Below are 17,665 nucleotides of genomic sequence, written 5' to 3'. Positions count from 1 at the left end.
ATAAAAACACAGTGAGGTGTGATAAGGAACAAACCACAAGTTGATCATCTTGCGCTGTCCAGCTAGATTACCATCTGTACCACACCTCATTACTCACGCACACAGCTGTTCACTGAAACCCTTCATTTACTAGAGATGTAACTAAAAAAGGGACTGTCGTTTGAGAACGCATCTAGTTTCTTCCATATTCACAAGAAATCTCATATTGCAACTATTGAACTCAGTCAACTGTGACAAAAAAAAAAAAAAAGCTGGCCAGTAAAGGCCTCAACAACTCAAATTACAAAACTTTTTTCCCCCAGAATCAGCCAGATGATATATGCAGTATTCTCTTCAGTGCTTTGAAGAGTACAGCTGAGGCCGTCTGTAGAGCCGTCCGTAGAGACCGTCCGTAGAGACCGTCCGTAGAGACCGTCCGTAGAGACCGTCGCTTACTACTAAACACACTGAGGGGGAGGGTTCCAGGGATGAGTTGGGCAGCGTTGGTCGCGGCTGAGTTTGGGTGTGTGGCAGGCCCTCGTCGGTTGGGACCTTTTAAGGTGCAGCTGCAAGGCTCAGCGGGGGATGATTGGATCTGCAGGTACAGGGCTCCTGGCTGCCTGCCGCAGCCTGTCCCTCGGCCCAGACCATTCTCCCCCAAGCCCCCACGCTGTCCCCCGGCCTAGACCATTCTACCCCCAACCTCCACGCTGTCCCCCGGCCCAGACCATTCTCCCCCAAGCCCCCACGCTGTCCCCCGGCCCAGACCATTCTCCCCCAAGCCCCCACGCTGTCCCCCGGCCTAGACCATTCTCCCCCAAGCCCCCACGCTGTCCCCCGGCCTAGACCATTCTACCCCCAACCTCCACGCTGTCCCCCGGCCCAGACCATTCTCCCCCAACCTCCACGCTGTCCCCCGGCCCAGACCATTCTCCCCCAACCTCCACGCTGTCCCCCGGCCTAGACCATTCTACCCCCAACCTCCACGCTGTCCCCCGGCCCAGACCATTCTCCCCCAAGCCCCCACGCTGTCCCCCGGCCCAGACCATTCTCCCCCAAGCCCCCACACTGTCCCCCGGCCCAGACCATTTTCTTCCCAGCCCCAACACTGTCCCCCGGCCCAGACCCGACCAACCTGTCTGGTAGGCAAAGGAAGCCTGCACACCTCTGGAATTCCTCACCCTGTCCCTAGTCATGTCTAGATGGGATACAGCTTGTCAAATAGACTTTTGCATTTTAGCTAACCCAAACACCGTTCCTCTCTCTCGGCCAGAGAGAACTGTGTGTCCATTACTCCCTGACCTCCAGGCCACCCCCTGCTCCCTCCTCTCTTTCCCCCCACCAGGGCTGCCTCCCGCTGGGGCCCGGTCTCGTGGTTGGCCCTTGCTATCACGCTCACCCATCAGCCCTGTCACAGGCAGCGGTGGAAACCAAATGTGGAAATGTTCACAACCGCTGGGAGCGAGGCTAGCTGCTCTTGTTCCGTTCATTCACGACAACCTGGACAAACCCACTAACCTCTAGTTCTAATGGAAACTAAAATATTTGCAATGTAATGTTTAAACAGTACACTATAACCATGGACTCAAGTGTTCTGTTGATAAGGAACAAATTACTTTGTCAGATCAGTGACTTGGTCATAGGAAAAACTCATCTTTCAAGAAGAATACGGGATTTGCGTTAAAAAGCTGAAATTTGAATTAAGAGGATGCCAATGTTCCTTAGTATAGGGAAATCTGGAATTCACTCCAAACCAGATTGTGAGATCAACACTGGGACGTGAATGCAAATGGATGGGCAGCAGAATTTGACTATTTCAAGGTTAAACGAACATGGTTTTTACCTATTACACTTCCAAGTAAAAATACTGTCTGTTCCTCGGTGTCTTGCAAGGAGCGAGAGTACAGAGGTAATGTCTTGCTTTGCTGTCTCGACCATCACACAACAAGTGACGTGAAACCCACCATACAGAATAACACCAGAGAGTACCATCTCAGTATGGCTGTGGGGACAGTGAATCAGGTCTGTCTCTTCAGTCCCTATGGGTCCCATTCAGGCATATGGAATGGTTAGCGGTTAGCAGACGCCAGCCAGCCAGCGGAGACTCATGTCTGGTCTGTAGAAGTGCTCCTCTCCAGTCAAGCCCAATGAGAGGATGACCGTGAGGGGGGCCAGGGGAGGGTGGATCACCCTACACAGGGCTGGGGCTAACCACAGGGGGATGGATGGTGGATGTGGGATGCAGAAACCATAATGTTGCGACGCAGAAGACCCTTGGAAGAGGGCCTCGTCTGACGGAGCTGACAATGCATCTGGAGACCAGGAAACCAGGGGTTCCTCCCCCACGAACTGCCTCTTCACACTTTTGAATTCCTAACGTCTTATGTTGTATGGCCGTACTGTAGGAACCAGGGCCCATAATAAATACATAAATAAATAGTTTGTTATTTCGCAAAATAGCAAATCCACAATTTCTGAGAGGTCGCGACGAAGTCAGGCCCTCATTCAGTGAGGCGGAGTGTAACGTCTGCTCGCCACAGCTGTCGAGCCACGGTGCAGCGAGGTCCACACGCCACGCTAACCTGATAAATAAATATTCTGAAGGATCCTCGTACATGCGGCTTAACCTTGGGAGTGAGTACAGCCTGTGGAAACTTTGCATTCCGACTGAGCACGTCCAGGTTTTTCCAAAATGGGTTTTCCACCTGGGCAAAAGCATCCGGTACATCATTCAGAGAAAATCTTTATTTATTGAAAATTAAATATCCAATGATGCCCTGAAGCTTTCCTTCCCCTCCCCACCACTACAGCCCACAGGTATTATGACAAAAGAGAAAGCCATCGGGTAAAGAGAACGAGGAAATCCCTTGCTTGTGCCTTAGAGAACGCAGCAGATTTCGCAACTAACTGTAAACTCCCAACATCCCAGTGATGTCAATTCCGTTAATTTTCTTTCCCCACGGCACCACAAAAACCTTCTACAAGCCACAGAAAGATTCATAGGTTTTAATGGGAAAACGCATATTTTCGGGCATTGCCAGAGTACATAGATTGAGGACTTTTAACGAGAGGAAAGAGGTAGAGAGTATAAAGACAGAAGGGAGTCTAGGTGAGGACAGATTTTCTGCCACACTCCTCTCTTCCTCATTTTCTTCCTAGTAGACCCAGAGCCGTAAAAGAATTTTTACAACGCCAGTCTCCGTAGAAACTCTGCAGCTCTGACATGGGAAAGAGAGTGGGGGAACCGGGCCCGACCTGGTGTGAAGGAGAAATGAAGCAGTCTAGACATCTCATCTCTTAGCTGTGCCGAAGGTGGGAGCTTCAAGCATTCTGGTTGCCCCCCATCCCCGCCAACACTCACCACCACCCCTCTTCACTAAAACCCTCGACCCCCGCTTCCCTCCCCAGGGTTTCGCCTCGCAATCCCACCCCCCATCTCCGAACCCCTCCTTCCAATCGAAACACATGGCAGCCCCCGTTGGCAGTTGGTTTCAATCAGGCCTTCTGGCAACAGGACACACACTGGGCCAACTGGAAGCCGTGCTGAATACCGGATGAGAAGGAAGTCCTAAAAACTACGGAACGACAGGTGGCTGCTTTGGCAGCCCCACACTCCCCCCCCTGCAACCGTCCTCCCTCCTCTCTTAAAAACACCCCCCACCTCCATGCACCTGCAAGGGTCCGGCATGCTGCGGCCGGGGGTCCTGTTTGCTCTGTCAGAGCAGCACGCGATTCGCCCAGCCACTTCTTAAGATCACCCCCCCCACCCATACAAGCAGCTCTGGATCAACATTCCCCCACCGACTTAGAAAAACACAACCCTGCTTCTCCTTAAATAGACTATTAAAAAGAGATTTCCTGCTGACAGCGCAGTGACAGGCCAAGATTCCACATAATTTACTACCTATCTGTCAATTTTATCACCATATTGATTTCAGCAGTGCAGCAGAGCCTGAATGCAAACCTTTGTGTCCCTAGGACAGGAACCGTTTGGTAAGTAGTTTATCCTGGGCCAACGCAAAATGGTATACCTGGTCCTCTGAGGCCTCTCATGGCCCTTTTATTGGCCCGGGGCCTAGAGCAGCACAGCACACTGATCAATATCAGACTGTTGGAGGAGACACAATGCATCTTCTAGGTAACCTGCTACGGTGACTCCATCAATCAAGACAGTGTTTCAGGGTCCGTGTCATACATGTCACCACCGACCATAGGTCCGGGCTGCATACAGATGACCACACTGAATAAGTGGATGGACTTAACACATACCCAGCCAGTATGGAACTGAACTATTGTGGGAGGGTAAAATGAGACCAGGTGGCCGGGGGAAGGTCTAGACTCTGGACTGTTTCCAAGTACGCTACAGAGAGGATGACAATGTTAGTGTAAAAAAAATTGTGGTTACAAGTGGAAATCTCTCATACTGTAGGTCTCTTTCCCCAGGTAGAAATTCTAAAATGGTTAGATTGAAAAATGACTCTACTTGGGAACAGTAGGTTTCATATCTTGAGAAATACGTTTAGCATCATGACATTCATCTGGAAGGCAACAGTGTACGGGAGTGGGAGAATAAGTGGGTGGGAGAGGGGCCTTATGGCTCCTTATGGAATCGCCTAACGTCTAATGCTGGTAACAGAACACCACCCACGTTCAATTAGATTTAATTGAATAAATCTTTAAGAAAGGGTTCTAGAACAAAACCATTGTTTTTAATAGTGGAGCAGCAGATATATTTCATAAAAACCAAGCCCATGTCTATCGAAGCACAAAATATATTAATCATCCCTCTTCAACGAAAATGGAATCCAAATGGCTAAGGGGAAAAAAGCGAAACAAAAGACCCTATACTCTATTCAAACGTCAGGTCTGGCTGTTCCTCTAATAAAGCTAGGAAAAACACAATCATCTATTGTGAGCGAATAAGCAGTCGTTTTGAGTTAAAATCAGACGCATATATTGGAAAAGTAGGGTTGATGATGTCTTTGGGTTAAGGCGCAACCAACCAATGGCACTTCCACCATCTCCGCTATTCTTGATGGCTACATTGATTTCCATAAAGGAAGTTTTAGTGGCCGCTGAGGGCTGGCAATGGTTATTTCATTCCAGCCGTCGAAAGCAAGGCCCCATTCTCCAACTGATGCTGATGTACCTGGCTTGCGGTGTATGATCATAACTCTTGAAGCAACATGGATTTACTGCTTGTAAAAATATAAAAATACTTAATATTTGGGAAGGGAGGTTGGAGTCAAATGAATTGAATGAACAGGGGTGGGGGAGAGAAAGAGAGTTAAATACTGTAGACTACAGGAAGACCGTACAGGGCATGGGGCCACCTGTTTAACCACAACATGACGAGACCACAGCATTGAAACATCCTCTCCATACATGAAACATGTTCTCCAGTCTCACATGTATGGGATCTCTGCTATCCCCATCTAAAAAGGCAGCACTCACACCCAAGTTACTGGCACTGGTCTCCTGAAAACACACACACAACATGTAGTGTTGGTCCCCTGCTTCATGAGCTGAAATAAAATATTCCAGAAATGTTCCATACGCACAAAGAAGCTTATTTCTCTAAAACGTTGTGCACACTTGTTTACATCCCTGTTACTGAGCATTTCTCCTTTGCCAAGATAATCCATCCACCTGACAAGTATGGCATATCAAGAAGCTGATTAAACAGCTGGATCATTACACAGGTGCACCTTGTGCTGGGGACAATAAAAGGCCACTCTAAAATGTGCAGTTGTATCACACAAAGCCATCACCAAGGGAGTTCCATTGTTTCCTCTGGTCATGTAGCTGCGTTCCAGCCATGAAATCGAATCAATTAGGGGAACGTGGACCAGGGTGTCTATTTCAACACAACCCTAAACCAGGAAGCAACCTTAGGAGTAGGCCTGAACTCACCCCCTCTCCCAGTGCATGGAAGGTCTATATCTAATTTATTTTCCCCTCACTGGACAGTTTATTATGAGGGGTTGCTCCTACAGACAGTGAGTCATGTGGCCGTGGCTTGCTACATAAAGCAGACAAACAGGCATTGAGGCTTTCGGTTATTGTTCAATTGAATGTTAGAATGGGCAAAACATGTGACTGAGTGTGGTATGATCGTCGGTGCCAGGCGCACAGATTTACCAAGAATGGTGCAACAAACCAAAAAACATCCAGTCAGCGGCAGTCCTTTGAGCCAAAACGGCTCGTTGATGAGAGAGGTTGACAGAGAATGGTGTGAGCTAACAGGTGGGCCACAAACCAACAAATAACGGTGCAGTACAACAGTGGTGTGCAGAATGGCATCTCGGAACACTCAACTCGTCTATCACGGATGGGCTACTGCAGCAGGCGACCACACCGGGTTCCACTCCTATCAACTAAAAACAAGAAGAAGCGAATCCAGTGGGCACGAGATCACCAACACTGGACAATTGAGCGGAAAAACATTGCCTGGTCTGATGAATCCCGGTTTCTGTTGCAATATGCTGATGGCATTCAGGATTTGAGTCCATGGATTCATCCTGCCTGGTGTCAATGGTACAGGCTAGTGGCGGTGGTGTACCATCGTCCATTCTGCAACAACTGTGTGGTGCCATAGCGTCAGCACGAACAACATCCTTGTGGAATGTTAGACTCATAGAATCCATTCCCCAAAGAATTCAGGCTGTTCTGGAGGCCAAAGAGAGTCCGATCCAGTACTGGATGGGCGTACCTAATAAATAGTGTGTGGGTGTGCGCGTGTGTATACAGTGCATTCGTAAGTATTCAGACCCCTTGACTTTTTCAAATTTTGTTAAATTAGACTTTTTCTAAAATGTATTAAATAGTTTTTTTCCCATCAATCTACACACAATGACAAAGCAAAACCTTAAATTTTAACAAATTTATAAAAATAGAAATATCACATTTACATAAGAATTCAGACCCTTACCCAGTACTTTGTTGAAGCACCTTTGGCAGCGACAGGGGGTGAGTTCAGGCCTACTCCTAAGGTTGCTTCCTGGTTTAGGGTTGTGTTGAAATAGACACCCTGGTCCACGTTCCCCTAATTGATTCGATTTCATGGCTGGAACGCAGCTACATGACCAGAGGAAACAATGGAACTCCCTTGGTGATGGCTTTAAACTCAATAATAGAGAAGAGGGACCTGGGAGGCTGGAGGCCATTGCCCATGGCCTCAGTTTAGCTAGGGAACAGCCAGCAAACGCACCGATAGCTAAACATGCCTCTGGGCCTCTCCTGAAATCAGAGTTGATATCCAGCTCTCTTTTCCCTAATCCACACAGGCAGGTTTTTGTTACATTTTACCAAAGCTACTACACTCAGGAGGAACCTGAAAACATTACTTTTGACTGCTTCGGGTAACACGCTGTTCCTGACGAGACTCTGGCTCAATCAGTGCATCGTGGCTGAACACTGAAGACAGGGGAGGGAGGAAAGAAAACAGCAAGGGACTGATAAAGAGAGAGGGAGGAGAGATGGAGACAGACAAGAGTGACAGAGAGGGAGAAGAGTGGAGAGAGACAAAGGAAAGTTTGACCTCCTCTGCCAAAAGGGACACTGGGTCCAGATCACACCGTGTCCTGTCCTCTCTAGCTGGGCCAGGATTTCAACACTGGAAATAGAACCATCCTCTCTCTGTCTGCTGTCAATCAGAGGTGCTAACAGAAACAGAGGAGGACGCTGTGGTCTGGTCTCCCTCAGTCAGTCAGAGAGCCGCCAATCCCAGTCCTGCCCAACTGTGAAAATCCCAGGTTTAAAAAATATTTTTTACTGCCATCACAACTTCGACTGGAATCGGCATGGATACCATCTGGAAGGCATTACAAACCACCACCTGGAAACATCCCAATCACAAAATTAAACTATGGGATTACCAACATTTTACGGGAAAAAACAACTTCCAGACATGAGTGCCTCTATTTCAATCCCCCTTTCCAAAATCTGGTTTCATCAGACTTCAGAGAGCAGGAGGAAGGAGGTAGGAGGAGGATGATGAGGAGGTTGGATGAGGAAGAATGAGGTGGGAGGAAGAGGAGGAGGGGGGGTATAAGTCTGGTCTCTTAGCGCATGGTTAAGACGGGACACCCAACAGGTCACATTGTCAAGAGCCTGATGTGTTATGGTTGGTAATGAAATGAAAATAAGCCACCTCCTATAAGTTGCTTGCTCACGAGCAACTGAGAGTTCTGACAGAGGAACAGCCTTCATGAAGCAGATAGGATCACACAATTAAAGCCAGTCCACGTCTGAAACGGCCGTCATTGATTAGGCTGGAATAACTGGAGGGATTTAGGATGGTAGGAGAAAAAAAAAGGCAGGCCGTTTCACAGCACATGCCGGGGAAGTCAGAGGAACGTAACCCTAACCTATCCTAGATGTTAGATATAGGCAAGCTATTGAAGGAACTTGGATCTTGAGATCGTGAAAAAAGGCTTGATTTGACCGAAATGGAGAGGAAATGGTGTGTACGAGTGAGGAAGTCATTTTCATCAATGATGATGATGGAGTAGTGTGTTTTATTAGATTCCCAGCACAGCTCAAGAGAGGCAATGTGGTGGTGTGGTGTGCGTGTTGATATGAATTCACTCTCTGGAAACTCTCGTCTTGGCATGAATGTTGGTTCTACACCCAAGGGTGCACTCAAAAGACGGGCTGAACTGTGTTCTGTTCCTCTGGACCTGCTGGTAAGTCAAGCAGCACAGCATTCCAGGGTCATCCAAGGTTGTCAGGTGGAGAGTTTAAAATGGCTGCCAAGTATGCATCTCCCTCTCCCCTGTCCTGAGCCCACCCCTCACTTCAATGGGCCATTGCTATCTGCTCTGGAGTTCGCCAACCACTGAACTGCTCAATGTGATTGCCAGATATGGTCCTCAACATGACCCGTACACTTCGACTTAAAGACCAAATCTCCATCAAGTCAACGATGTCCAACAAACCTTTTGGTCAGTAATGCACACACTAAAATGGATATTATGCCATGTCAAAGTGCACCAAACGAGTAAGCCTACCAAGTTTCATGTGCCTACAGTGGACAACAAGAGAACAAGGATGTTTTACTCTAGGGCTGACACTTTTCACTGACTCCTAAATTAACTTTGATGTAATCTACCCTTCTGCTGTAGTCTAGCAAAAAATACAGCTTTACTCAGAGACACAAAAAAAATTGTGATTTCATCAGTCTACTACTAGCACCACAAGAGAGGCCCCACCACGCTGGATCAGGACCTAAAGTTGTGTTTGCATCGTAGGGGCTTGGCAGGACTACCCAGACTAAGTAGACAGGATCTGGGATGAAGAGTTCATGGGTGGGGGGCTACACCATGTATGCCTGCTTCAAGACAGCTGTCCAAGTCTCTGCTAGAGCAGCATCCAGACATATTAGGGTTGTCTGTGGCCCGTCAAAATCATGGGTGAACGCATCGTCCTCCAAAAGCATTCCAGCTTCTCCTCCTGGGATGAGCGTCACAAGAACAGCCAACCAGGAGGCTACGCTGTGAGCAAAGCCACAGCACTGGGGGCACACATGCTCGCTCTCACAGCCTGTTAAGAGCTTTGGCAGCCCTGACAACACTGTTCTGATTGCCAATCTCCCAACTGAGCATTCCCCCCCCCCCCAAGCTCTTGATCCCTAGCACACACAAACACACAAACCATAAATCAAATCTAATTTTATGTGTCATATGGTTTGTAAACAGGTGTAAAGTAACAGTGAAATAGTTACTTCCCAACAATGCAGAGAGAAAACTAGAGAAATAATTTTAAAAAAGTATAACACAAGGACTAAATACAATGAGTAACGATAACTTGGCTACATACACGGGGTGCCAGTACCGAGTCGATGTGCAGGGGTATGAGGTAATTGAGGTAGATACTGTATGTACATATACAGTTGAAGTTTACATACACTTAGGTTGGAGTCATTTAAACTCCTTTTTCAACCAATCCACAAATGTCTTGTTAACAAACTATAGTTTTGGCAAGTCGGTTAAGACATCTACTTTGTGCATGACAAGTCATTTTTCCAACAATTGTTTACAGACAGATTATTTCACTTATAACTCACTGTATGACAATTCCAGTGGGTCAGAAGATTACATAAACTAAATTGACTGTGCTTCAAACAGCTTGGAAAATTCCAGAAAATTATGTCATGGCTTTAGAAGCTTCTGATTGGCTAATTGACATCATTTGAGTCAATTGGAGGTGTACCTGTGGATGTATTTCAAGGCCTACCTTCAAACTCAGTGCCTCTTCGCTTGGCATCATGGGAAAAATCAAAAGAAATCAGCCAAGACCTCAGAAAAATAATTTTAGACCTCAACAAGTCTGTTTCATCCTTGGGAGCAATTTCCAAAACGCCTGAAGGTACCACGTTCATCTGTACACACAATAGTACACAAGTATAAACACCATGGGACCATGCAGCCGTCATAACGCTCAGGAAGGAGTCGCGTTCTGTTTCCTAGAGATGAACGTACCTTAGTGCGAAAAGTGCAAATCAATCCCAGAACAACAGCAAAGGACCTTGTGAAGATGCTGGAGGAAACAGGTACACATGTATCTATACCCACAGTAAAACAGAAACAGCTACACATGTATCTATACCCACAGTAAAACGAGTCCTATATCGACATAATCTGAAAGGCCGCTCAGCAAGGAAGAAGCCACTGCTCCAAAACCGCCATAAAAAAGCCAGACTACGGTTTGCAACTGCAAATGGGAACAAAGATTGTACTTTTTGGAGAAATGTCCTCTGGTCTGATGAAACACAAATAGAACTGTTTGGCCATAATGACCATAATTATGTTTGGAGGAACAGGGGGGATGCTTGCAAGATGAAGAACACCATCCCAAACATGAAGCACGGGGGTGGCAGCATCATGTTGTGGGGGTGCTTTGCTGCAGGAGGGACTGGTGCACTTCAGAAATAGATGGCATCATGAGGGAGGAAAATTATGTGGATATATTGAAGCAACATCTCAAGACATCAGTCAGGAAGTTAAAGCTTGGTCGCAAATGAGTCTTCCAAATGGACAATGACCCCAAGCATACTTCCAAACTTTTGGCCAAATGGCTTAAGGACAACAAAGTCAAGGTATTGGAGTGGCCGTCACAAAGCCCTGACCTCAATCCTATAGAGTATTTGTGGGCAGAACTGAAAAAGCGTGTGCAAGCAAGGCGGCCTACAAAACTGACTCAGTTACACCAGCTCTGTCAGGAGCAAAGGGCCACAATTCACCCAACTTATTGTGGGAAGCTTGTGGAAGGCTACCCGAAACGTTTGACCCAAGTTAAACAATTTAAAGGCAATGCTACCAAATACTAATTGAGTGCATGTAAACTTCTGACCCACTGGGAATGTGATAAAAAATAAAATCTGAAATAAATCATTCTCTCAACTATTATGATATTTCACATTCTTAAAATAAAGTCATGATCCAAATGGACCTAAGACAGGGAATTTTTACTGATATTAAATGTCAGGAATCGTGAAAAACTGAGTTTAAATGCATTTGGCTAAGGTGTATGTAAACTTCTGACTTCAACTGTAGGTAGGGATAAAGTGACTAGGCAACATGATAGATCAACAGTAGTAGCAGCATATTTGATGAGTTAAAAGAGTTCATGCAAAGAGGGTCAACTCAGATAGCTATTGGTTAACTATTTAACTACCTGGACTAACTATTTAGCAGTCCTATGGTTTGGTGTAGAAGTTGTTCAGGGTCCTGTTGGTTCCAGACTTGGTGCATCGCTACCGCTTGCCGTGTGGTAGCAGAGACAACAGTCTGTGACTTGGGTGGCTGGAGTCTGAAAGCTTTTAGGGCATTCCTCTGACACCGCCTGGTATAGAGGTCCTGGATGGCAGGGAGCTCGGCCCCAGTGATGTACTGGGCCTGATTGGTGGGATGCTGCCGAGATGGGAGAACCTTCCAAAAGGGAAACCATCTCCACAGATGAACTCTGGAGCTCTGTCAGCGTGATCATCGGGTTCTTGGTCACCTCCCTGACCAAGGCCATTCTCCCTCGATTGCTCAGTTTGGCCGGGCGGCCAGCTCTAGGAAGAGTGTTGGTGGTTTACTTCGCTCATTGCGCTCTAGCGCCTGCAGGTTGACCTCGGTCGTCAGTTGAACGGTGTTTCCTCCAACACATTGGTGTGGCTGGCTTCCGGGTTAAGTGGGTTGGTGTCATGGCTGGTCATGTTTCGAAGGACGCATGACTCAACCTCTGCCTCCCGAGCCGGTTGGGAAAGGGGAATACCTTATCAGTTGTACAACTGAAAGCATTCAACTGAAATGCGTCTTCCGTATTTAACCCAACCCCTCTGAATCAGAGAGGTGCGGGGGGCTGCCATAATCGACATCCACGTCTTTGGCGCCCGGGGAAGTGGGTTAACTGCCTTTCTCAGGGTCAGAACGACAGATTTTTACCTTGTTAGATCGGGGATTTGATCCAGCAACCTTTTGATTACTGGCCCAATGCTCTAACCACGAGGCTACCGGGGAGTTGCAGCGATGAGACAAGATTTAAATTGGGGAGGGGGAAAAAAAGGGAAAAATAAATAAAACAAAAAAGTCAAGGGGTTTGAATACTTTCCGAACGCACTGTAATTCCTTAGTGATATGGATTGAGGAACTTGAAGCTCTCGACCCACTCCACTACAGCCACGTCGATGTGGATGGGGGCGTGCTCGTCCCTCCGTTTCCTGTAGTCCACGATCCGCTCCTTTGTCTTGCTGACGTTGAGGTAGAGGTTATTTTCTTGGCACCACACTGCCAGTTCACTGACCTCCCTATAGGTTGTCTCATCATCGACAGTGATCAGGCCAACCACTGTTATGTTGTCAGCAAACTAAATGATGGTGTTGGAGTTGTGCACGGCCACGCAGTCGTGAGTGAACAGGGAGTACAGGAGTGGACTAAGCATGCACCCCTGAGGGACCCCCTTGTTGAGGTCAGTTTGGCAGATGGGTTGTTGCCTAACCTCACCACCTGGGGGCGGCCAGTCAGGAAGTCCAGGATCCAGTTGCAGAGGGAGGTGTTCAAATCTACAGTCCTTTGCTTAATGATGAGCTTTGAGGGCACTATGGTGTTGAACACTGAGCTACAGTCAATGAACAGCATTCTCATGTAGGTGTTCTTCTTGGCCAGGTGGGAAAGGGCAGTGTGGAGTGCAATAGAGATTGCGTCATCTGTGGATCTGTTGGGGCGGTATGCAAATTGGAGTGGGTCCAGGGTGTCTGGGATGGAGTTGATGTGAGCCATGATCAGCCTTTCAAAGCATTTCATGGCTACAGATGTGAGTGTTACAGGGCGATAGTCATTTAGGCAGGTTACCTTTGCGTTCTTGGGGACAGTGACTAGGGTGGTCTGCATGAAATATGTAGGTATTACAGACTGGGTCAGGGAAAGTTTGAAAATGTTAGTGAAGACACTTTCCAGCTGGTCAGCGCATGCTCCGAGTAAGCATCCTGGTAATTAGTCTGGCCCTGTGGCCTTGTGAATGTTAACCTGTTTAAAAGGTCTTACTCACATCGGTACGACTTCCCAGTCTAGTGTGCTACTGAATTGAATTCTGCGCACAGGTCCCGTTGAGCAGTAGCTGCGCAGAGGCAGGAAGCAGCAGGCGCAGTTGGGAGCCAGGGTTCTCGCTCTCTCCCCTCTCTCTATTCCACAATGTGTCTTCATTCATCTCACAGAGCACATGGAAAAGCCATTGCGGGGGAAAAAGCCCCTTCCTGCCGGTGAGGAGGCCTCGGACAGGCACTGCTGCAGTCTCACGTATTCCCCCTTCACACCGCAAAACAGGAAATAGCCCTTTATTACAAAGGAGGAAGGTAAGAAGAGGAGAGGGGGTTGAAAAATAAATAAACGAGTGAGATTTTTGGCCGTCTGCCGTTTTATTTGTAGACAACTTGTGCTCCGTCGGAGGGCTGCCTGCGAAGGGACGGCGAGGAGGCTTTGGGAGGCCTAAGAGGGAACCCTATCTGCTGTCCCCAGGCAGGGGGCTAATTTAACACAGGCCAAATGGGCCAGGACCACCGTGGTTCCACTCATGCGGGACAGCAGCAACACCGTGACCACACAGGCTAGCGCAGACCAGACAAAGGCTCAAGGGTTAGATAGGCTAGGGCAAGCTAGTCATAGGACGCTGCTGTGGGAAGGATCGCAATGACAAGGAACCACTGATGAGATTTTCCACATCCTTGGTTCTCTCATCGGACGGTCCGTAAACCCTAAAATCTAACAATGGTTAAAGACAGTAAATCCTTAAATAAGGGGAAAGTTAATACTTGAAAAAAATATACACAACATCTGTTGCAATGAAATAAGAGGACAAAGAGAGAAAATACTAACTCCATCTCTCCATAGAGGTGTGTTCTGACTCTGTTAGACTGAGTAGGTGAGGATCAGGAAGAAGCCCCCTGGAAGAGGGTGGGATGGGTTTCTGCCTCTCCCTCAGTGTGAGATGCTCTCTGGAACACCTCTTCTTACCTTCCTCTTCCGTTCATTCCATCCCTCTACCCATCAGTCTCTCTACTAAAACATCCCTCGTTTCACCCTCCTCCCCACACCTCCCTTTCCTCTTTTACCCATCCTATTCTTTAGTGCACTGGTTTTCACCCAGAGTGCCTTGAGGAACTCAGTTGTGCAGAGGAAATGTTCCTAATCATGATAAGTCTTTGGACCACTCAGTTTTAAATGTGACCTGTGGAATGCGAATGGAATTTGAACTTGAAGCACCAGTGCCGCTCTGATAATAGCCTGTTGAAATGCCTATGGTTCTTGCACCAACAGTGCAAACCTATAAAACCTATTAAAAAAAATGTATAAAAGGAATTAAGAACGAGCAATGTCAGAGTCCAGAACATAAATATGCACAGAGCGTACAAAACATTTAGAACACCTGCTCTTTCCATGACAGACTGACCAGGTGAACGCTATGATCGCTTATTGATGTCACTTGTTAAATCCACTTCAATCAGTGTAGATGAAGGGAAGGAGACGGGTTAAAGAATTAAATAATGATTTTTAAGCCTTGAGACATGGATTGTGTATGTGTGCCATTCAGAGGGTGAATGGGCAAGACAAAATATTTGAAGTGCCTTTGAACAGGGTATGTTAGTAGGAGCCAGGCACACCGGTTTGTGTCAAGAACTGCAACGCTGCTGGGTTTTTCATGCTCATCAGTTTCATGTGTATATTAAGAATGTTACAGCACTCAAAGGACATCCAGCCAACTTGACAACTGTGGGAAGCATTGGAGTCAACATGGGCCAGCATCCCTGTGGAACGCTTTTGACACGTTGTGGAGTTAATGCTCAATGAATTGAGACTGAGGGCAAAAGGGGTGCAACTCAATATTAGGAAGGTGTTCATAATGTTTTGTACACTCAGTGTATATGTATATGATGGTGTGTATAGACAGTATATTAACAGAAATTGTGCATATAACAGTAGTTATAATGTGAGCCTTGACTAGAATACAGTATATACACATATGAAGTATGTAAACATTATTAAAGTGACCAGTGTTCAATGACTATGTACATAGGGCAGCAGTCTCTAAGGTGCAGGGTAGAGTACAGAATGGTAACAGTGACTAAGGTCAGGGCAGGGTACTGTGCGGAGCCTGGCTAATGGTGACTATTTAACAGTCTGAAGGCCTGGAGATAGAAGCTGTTTCTCAGTCTTTCAGTCCCAGCTTTGATGCACCTGTACTGTCTCCACCTTCTAGATGGTAGCGGGGTGAACAGGTCCTGGCTCGGGTGGCTGAGGTCCTTGATGATCTTCTTGGCCTTCCTGTGACACCGGGTGCTGTAGATGTCCTGGAGGGCCCTGTGGTTGTGGACGGTGCAATTGCTATCCCAGGCGGTGATACAGCCCGACAGGATACTCTGAATGGTGCATCTGTAGTTTGCGAGGGTCTTAGCGGCCAAGCTGAATTTCTTGTCTCCTGGATGGAATAATGGAACATTTCAGGTTGTCAGTGACGTACTCGTCAAAGAAGTTGAAGCTTTTTGCCCTCTCCACTGCGGCCCCGGCGATATGGATGGGGGCGTGCTCGCTCTGCCGCCTCCTGAGGCCCACGTAACATGTATGGTTGTTTCAAGTCTAATGCGCTCAGGCTGTCGTTACATTTGCATCATTGGAGTTGGGACATCACAAGCAAAATCATTTGTACAATTTGACCTTGCTGTGAGAACCATTAGCACAGGCAAGTCTTGTTAGGCTTAGCTGTACCACAGCCTCTGCCTTATTAGAAACAAATGGAGCATGTCTTTGTGTCTGTGGTTGCACCTTTAGAATGCAGAAAACCGCTTGACTATAGCCCAAATCGTTCAAACATAAAATACCTTTTTCACCAGAGCTACATTTATTTTTCTGTCTAGTGCAGATTCACAGGACACTCTTAAAAGGGGAACACAAATAAATCATCATGAGTAAGGAACTATGAAAATTGTTCAAATAAACCCTAATGAATCTATTAAAAAAATGTTGGTCACAGATAGATTTGCAGTATGTATCAGATGGAGGCCATTAACACAAAAATTAATAGGGACATTGCTGATGTGCAGCAGAGTTTTTTTCCCCTTCCAACCAAGGAGTGCCACAGTTCAAAAATATGTTGAGAACTACTGCTGTAGTGATGGGAAAAAATATATAAACTCAGAACTACTGCTGTAGTGATGGGAAAAAATATATCAACTCAGAACTACTGCTGTAGTGATGGGAAAAAAATATATCAACTCAGAACTACTGCTGTAGTGATGGGAAAAAATATATCAACTCAGAACTACTGCTGTAGTGATGGGAAAAAAAATATATCAACTCAGAACTACTGCTGTAGTGATGGGAAAAAATATATCAACTCAGAACTACTGCTGTAGTGATGGGAAAAAAATATATCAACTCAGAACTACTGCTGTAGTGATGGGAAAAAATATATCAACTCAGAACTACTGCTGTAGTGATGGGAAAAAATATATCAACTCAGAACTACTGCTGTAGTGATGGGAAAAAATATATCAACTCAGAACTACTGCTGTAGTGATGGGAAAAAATATATCAACTCAGAACTACTGCTGTAGTGATGGGAAAAAATATATCAACTCAGAACTACTGCTGTAGTGATGGGAAAAAAATATATCAACTCAGAACTACTGCTGTAGTGATGGGAAAAAATATATCAACTCAGAACTACTGCTGTAGTGATGGGAAAAAATATATCAACTCAGAACTACTGCTGTAGTGATGGGAAAAAATATATCAACTCAGAACTACTGCTGTAGTGATGGGAAAAAATATATCAACTCAGAACTACTGCTGTAGTGATGGGAAAAAATATATCAACTCAGAACTACTGCTGTAGTGATGGGAAAAAATATATCAACTCAGAACTACTGCTGTAGTGATGGGAAAAAATATATCAACTCAGAACTACTGCTGTAGTGATGGGAAAAATATATCAACTCAGAACTACTGCTGTAGTGATGGGAAAAAATATATCAACTCAGAACTACTGCTGTAGTGATGGGAAAAAATATATCAACTCAGAACTACTGCTGTAGTGATGGGAAAAAATATATCAACTCAGAACTACTGCTGTAGTGATGGGAAAAAATATATCAACTCAGAACTACTGCTGTAGTGATGGGAAAAAATATATCAACTCAGAACTACTG

The 17,665-nt window shown here is 46.3% G+C and overlaps 1 protein-coding gene across 1 annotated transcript in view; it reads right to left on the bottom strand.

The window, feature by feature from the left end:
- bop1 (BOP1 ribosomal biogenesis factor) overlaps nucleotides 1–17,665 on the bottom strand; it is a 105,592-nt gene that overhangs the window by 55,808 nt on the left and 32,119 nt on the right. The window lies entirely within an intron of this gene.

Source organism: Salmo trutta, chromosome 36 (genome assembly GCF_901001165.1).
Source record: "Salmo trutta chromosome 36, fSalTru1.1, whole genome shotgun sequence".
Lineage (NCBI taxonomy): Eukaryota > Metazoa > Chordata > Actinopteri > Salmoniformes > Salmonidae > Salmo > Salmo trutta.
This window is presented reverse-complemented; position numbering and strand designations above follow the sequence as displayed.